This window comes from Leptonychotes weddellii, chromosome 11 (assembly GCF_054177405.1).
Source record: "Leptonychotes weddellii isolate Sample4059 chromosome 11, ASM5417740v2, whole genome shotgun sequence".
NCBI classification, from domain to species: Eukaryota; Metazoa; Chordata; class Mammalia; order Carnivora; family Phocidae; genus Leptonychotes; species Leptonychotes weddellii.
Genome location: NC_138379.1, coordinates 65,105,445 through 65,112,053, shown reverse-complemented (window position 1 = coordinate 65,112,053; position 6,609 = coordinate 65,105,445). Strand labels below are relative to the sequence as shown.

General features: G+C 37.3%; 1 pseudogene; it reads right to left on the bottom strand.

Moving 5' to 3' along the window:
* Positions 1-1,111: 1,111 nt before the first annotated feature.
* Positions 1,112-6,609, bottom strand: part of LOC102741024 (large ribosomal subunit protein uL18 pseudogene) — a 6,940-nt pseudogene continuing 1,442 nt past the window's right edge.

The window sequence follows — 6,609 nt, the reverse complement described above, 5'->3', positions numbered from 1 at the left end:
TTAAAATTCAGTTCTTTAGTCACACTGGTCATACTTCAAATGCTCATTAGCCATGTGTGGCTGGTGGCTACTTAGTGCAGATATAGGACATTTCCACTGTTGCGGAAAATTCTACTGGACAGTGCTATTCTGTATTATTTAAATAATACTTTAAAAACCAAGTACAGCCACACAGTTTTGGTATCTATGCATACATTTATTTGGCATTATGTAGTGTTACTGTAATTATTTTAACATAATAGAAAAAAATAATTGAAGCAAATTAATGTATAAAAAATATATTCATGGCAAATGAAGAACAAATGACATTGAGAGCTCTATAGGGATGTGGCTTCAGTAAAATGCTCGGAGAAGAGAATATAGACATGTGGAATTCAGAAGAACCTTCCCCAGAACATTTTAGTTTGCCATTTACATTCAGAAAATCAACTTTATCCACCAAATTAAAGTAATATTTTTTGAAATTTATTAAATAGTTGTATTTTATTTAATTTGTTATAGCTTTGGTTTTCAAAGTCAAATATGAGCCATAGGTATAAAAAGTTCACAGCTAGTTTATTCTTATGCATAATTAAGTAAGAGCAAAATAAATACTATTTAAGTCAACACTGAGGCTACTCAAAAATTTACCTCTTGTGTAAGGAAGATCTGTCCATTACATAAGCGTAAGAACCACTGAGCTAACATTCAAAGGATATTAATAGCTGAGAGCAACCTTTGAATTGTGCATGATTAGCATTCTATAAATATTGGTCCCCGGCAATTGTGTGTTACTTTGAATTTTTCTTCAAGGCTCTATATACTCACATTCTAAGTTTATTCAGTTTGAGTTTGTTGAGTGTATCTTCAATTTTGTACTCAAGCTTATGTACTCAGGTTCACCTTTAGAAATGATGGTATTCATAGTCTATTTAGAAAAAAGGGTCATTTCATACACCACAGAAAGTTTTAAAACATATTCTGAACAACAGAGTGCCTGTAATCTCTTCCTCTCGGGGAGGGTGGGGTGTAGCGTGGGATGGAGAAGATACCAGGGTCCTTAATGGACATGTGTACTTTCTAACTCCTTCTCCTTGGACCTGATACTGTTACATGTTCAGCCTCAGAGTATTCAAACACTCCGCTTTACTTCGTGCATTCTCTGGGCTAATATTTGTGACTTTTTGTTAACTTCACTATCAAGCATGTACAGCTGAGGACAGAAACGAGGCATCAAAGGCTTAATAATTTGCCACATAAATTTAAAGGTTACTCTTAAGTTTTTTGGACATCTTTGCTCATAAAACAAGTCATACTTTACGGGTTTGATTACTGGGACTATCTCTGTGCAATTTTCTAAGGCAAGCAAGGAAGCTTAAAGCTTTTATATTATATTCCCACTTTTGGACTCTAAAGGATAAAATCGAACTCACAGGAGAGCAGAATATGAGATTCTATAAGCCAAGTTCAAAGAATTAGGATGGAATCTTCACTGAAAAAAAATTCTATTTTTTGTAAAAATGACCGGGCTCTGAAAATAACATAACATGTCACATACACACACACACACACACACACACACGAACGCATGCCTATAGAGATACATGCACAGCTTATATGAGAAAACAAAATAATACAGACACGTATATATTACCTATATGTATGTGTGTCTGTTTAAATCTTCCTTGGTTTTCTGAGCAATCATTAGACTGTTACATTAACTGCAAGTTGTATAGTGAACTTTGCCATTCATTAGTTTTATTTTTCATCTTGGGTTCAATTAAATAAAATCCTAAATATTTGTGGGTAACCTCACATGGGTTTTAATTATGATTTCACGTAAAGATCCCAAATACCTCTGCCTCTCTGCTTTTATGGTAATTAAATCTTGATAAAGGTTTTATTGCAGAATGAAATTCTTTAAATATGCAATCACTGACCTACAGAGTACTAATAGGGTATTTTCTTCAAGATATTTCACAAACTGAACTGTGGAAATAGCTTGCGCCATTGCTACCGTCATCTTCTAGATAGACTATCTGTACTGAAAATTCAAGATTAAATTATTCTAATTACTGTGAAACACTTCCAAGTCATAAAAAGCTGGTTTTTGTATAGTTTTGAAGACTCATTGCAGACCCCTCCTCCTTACGACCACTAGTCCCCAGTCTCACCATTCTGTGGGTTTGTGCATTTTGAACTGTTACTGGCTTACAAGGAAAAACGCTGTGAAAAAAGCTCTCATGGCTTCAAGGTTGGTGGCCGGTAAGTGTAGATGTTCTCATATAAAATGCTTCTAGAGCCAATATTTTTAAAGATGCTAATATAAACTTATCTGAAGTGGTGCTTGTCAATTTAGAGGTAAGATGTTTTTGAGTCACCCTGCTAAACAACCTGGAAAAAAATATTTGCAAATTTAATGTGACCCTCACACTTTCCTTCATCCCCGCCTAGTCAAACCTACACACTTAAGTCTTCAAATAATGTTCACCCTTTGTTTTCTGAGCTAAGAGAATTTAGCTATCCCCCTTCATAAATTTTAAAAATAGGTTTACTGAACCCTACCTAACCTCAAAGTCTGGTGGTTTTACAGAATCAAGGCACACCTAAAGAAAGGAAAAAAAAAAATGTATGCATTTTATAAAATCTTCTTCCTGATCTCTGTGGGAAACCTCCTGAATTTTAGCCTACTTTCTTATGGATTAAAAAAAAATACGTGGGGCGCCTGGGTGGCTCAGTTGGTTAAGCAACTGCCTTCGGCTCAGGTCATGATCCTGGAGTCCCTGGATCGAGTCCCGCATCGGGCTCCCTGCTCGGCAGGGGGTCTGCTTCTCCCTCTGACCCTCCCCCCTCTCATGTGCTCTCTCTCATTCTCTCTCTCTCTCAAATAAATAAATAAAAATATTAAAAAAAAAATACGTGAGGCAATATGTGTTTGCCTGTATTCCTAGGGAGTCTGAATTGGCAACAGAACACAGGGCAAGAATCCAGAAGTGCCAGACTCTAATATCAACTCTGGGAGAAACTAATCTAAAATTCTCACATTTTTCACGTTTATAATTGGAATGGGGTTATTGGGAGGCAGTCAACAAAAACCATAATAAGTAATTCTCTAAGTATAATATGCAAATAATAAGGCAAAAAGCCTAAAACTGGTTTTTATTTCACTTCCTTCAGATTTTAAGATTTTCTCGCTACAGTTTTCTCTTGAATTCTCAAATTGTTTTTCCAGAGGAGATGTGAGGTTAATTGTTAAATATTGCATGAAGCCTGAGATGAAGGAAAGGGGCCCAAGGTGCAAACTACACATGGCCCAAATCACCTCGTTGGGCTTTGCAAGGTAGTTAAACAGCATAACCTCAGACCACATTACATAGTAAAGGAAAAAAGACATCCTAGGCGAGAGGGAGTTTTCTGAAATAAAACCATACATACGTATGGTAGGGCTGGCAGCAGCAGTCTCCTTTCAAATAAGAGAGGGACCGGAAGAAATGACCAAGCACTGGACATTTGCTAAGTGCCCTCCCACACAGATGTTCCACGCTCCTTACCACACCAGCCTGTAAGCGGAACAGTCTGAGCACTTATCACAGGAGTCTAGCTTCTTCACTGAATTATAAGTTCATGGAGCTTAAGATCAAATACGATTTACGACCTGCTTGTGACAAAACATTACCTACCAGTGACCAGCACAAAGCAGGCAATCAATACGTACTCGTTGACTGGGTGAACAAGGCCACATGTTAACAGTTAACATTCCCATTTGACGAATAAGGAGATGAAAGCTTGGAGAGATTAAGTGACGGGTGCAGGTCACGGGGATCACATAGGTTAGTAAGTAGCTGAAGAGGGATACAAAGCCAAGCTTGTCTGACTTCAGAGAACCACACTTTCTACTCCAGCAAGCTGCTCCATGGAAGCCAAAGTGGGACCAAACCTCAGAAAAAGGTTTCAGATTTGTTTGTCGAAGGATGGCAGTGGGAGAGGAAACTTCCAGACATCCCTGCCTACAACCAAAAGATCCCAGAGTAGCATAAATGGATAATTGTATTTCTGGACAAAATCAGAGCATTGGGGTGGGGAAAGTCTTGCATTTGTCTCCTCGCAGCTTCTTCAGTAATGGCTTTTCCTCCCCAATAGCTTGTGTTTGTTTGTTTTTCTCTTCACTTCTCGCCACAGCTTCTTTCCCGATGTGGTTCAAAATTCTGGGGAGACAACTCTATACAAGGTCAGGAGAAGCAGCCAAGGGGCCATAGCTGATTGCACAGGCTCTGGAGTCCAGCTGCCAGAGTTCCATCCCAGCTCAGCCCCATCCTAACCAGGTGACATTGGGCAAATTATTCAACTTCTCACTGTCCCAGTTGCTTCATCTGAGAAATGAGGCTGTTAACAATAAAATTGACCTATTGTTCTAAGAACTAAATGAGTTAATACATGGCAACTGCTTAGCACACTATCTAGCATATGGTGGGAACTTAATGGGGAGGAGCCATTATTATGCCATTGGCCCTAAAATGCAGGTCCAGAGCCAGCTGCACGCATACTACAGCCCATTAATCCCCAAACACATCTGTCATACTCCAGATTAGGCTTGCTACAATACAAGACTCTTCTCCCAAAGGCAGAAGTGTTGCTGAAAGTAAATGAAAAAAAAAATGATTGTTTTTTCTAATATCTCCTGACTTAAATAGCCAATGGCTTGGGACCCAGGCAGCTGCCACCGGAGTCCTTCCCCCATATTAGCCAATATATGTAAAAATCTCCCCTGGCTTTGGATAGAGAAACAAAAAAAGAGCCATCTTATTATTTTTCTCAACCATGTATCTTTCTAATAGTATCACAAGCTCATTTGAATTCATGAATGAATCCCCTCATACCTCAATCTGAAGAGCAGAGGACTAGAAGGTAAGGGAGCACACCTGTACACAGGAAACCAGCTCAATTTATTTGGAGCTATTTACTTAGCTGTGGGTCATCATCATCAAAAGCAGAGATTAGGGTGAGAGGAGTAGGAGTTGCACTAACTAAATAGAGGGTTGTTTTTCTCATATAATGATATATCCAGGGGTATGCCATCCAGGGTTGGTGCAATTGATTAGGGGAGTTTTCAAGAACTTTTTCTATCCTTCCACCCTGCCCTGCTTAAGATGCATTTTCAGTCTTTTAGATATAATATCATCACTGTAATACCAGTCATTGGGTCAAAGACCATAAAAAGACAAAGGACAGAAGGTTGAAAAACCAGGCCAGCAAAATAGAGTTCTTTTAAAATAGTCTTCATAAACATTCAACTCACTGACTTGCATTTACAAATCTTCTTGGCCAAAAATATTAGGCTCGATCATGTAAAATTGCCAATAATCAACTATGCTTCCATTCAAAAATAAACATAGCATATGATTTAATCTAATATGGCATATGGCAACCAAGAGAGGCAAAGACATAGGGTGTTTTATCTGTACCTAGCGCCACTGAACAGAATTGAAGTTTGGTTAGTAAGAATAAACAGCTGAATAAATACTGAGTTAGTAACTAACTGTGTCTCCTATGTTCACCAAAGAGGAAGTCTATATTAATATCAGAGAAAATAAATTGTTCCAAAAAAAAAAAAGCATTCTTAAAGACAAAGAGGACATGGCATAATGATAACAAGAGCAATTAACAAGATAATGCATTTAATAACATAGGGTTCAAAATTTATAAACCACTATTGGGCGCCTGAATGGCTCAGTCAGTTAAGTGTTGACTCTTGATTTTGGTTCAGGTCATGATCTCAGGCTTGTGAGATCAAGCCCCACATCAGGCTCCACATTCAGCGTGGAGTCTTCTTGTCCCTCTCCCTCTGCTCCTCCCCTGCTCATGTTCTCTCTTTCTCTCTCTCAAGTAAAAAATAAAATCTTTTTTAAAAATCTATAAACCACTATTAACAGAAGAACATAAAAATATTGACAAATTCACTTTCAAAATGGGAGATTTTTTACATATTTTTCTCAGTAACTGATACAATAAGCTGACAAAAAAATGAACTTAATTAATAAACCAGATTCACAAACATATACAGAACTCTGTTCCCAAAAGAGATTATTTTCTTTCAAGCACACAAGAATATTTCAGAAATAACCACGTGTTGAGCCACCAAACTCATATCAACATATATCAAAGAATTAGTATCAAACAGTCCATGTTCTCTGATAAAGATGCAATTAAGTTAGAAACTAATTTCGGGAAAAGAAGTTAAGTTACTTCATATGTAGAGATATTAACTTAGTGAACTCCTTAAAAATTTATGGATTAAAGATTAAGTCATCACATAAATCTTAAAGTACTTGTAATTAAATGGTACCAAATATGATACATATTAAATACAGTGGTATACAGCCAAAGTCATACTTAGAGTAATATTTATAACCTTAATTGTGTCTGTTAGAAAAATGAAAGATGGAAAATTAGAGAGCCAAATATTAACTTTAAATTATAAAAAGATAGGCAAAGAAGAAGTGAAACTCTCACTCTTTGCAGATGATATGATACTTTATGTGGAAAACCCCAAAGACTCCACCCCAAAACTGCTAGAACTCATACAGGAATTCAGTCAAGTGGCAGGATATAAAATCAATGCACAGAAATCAG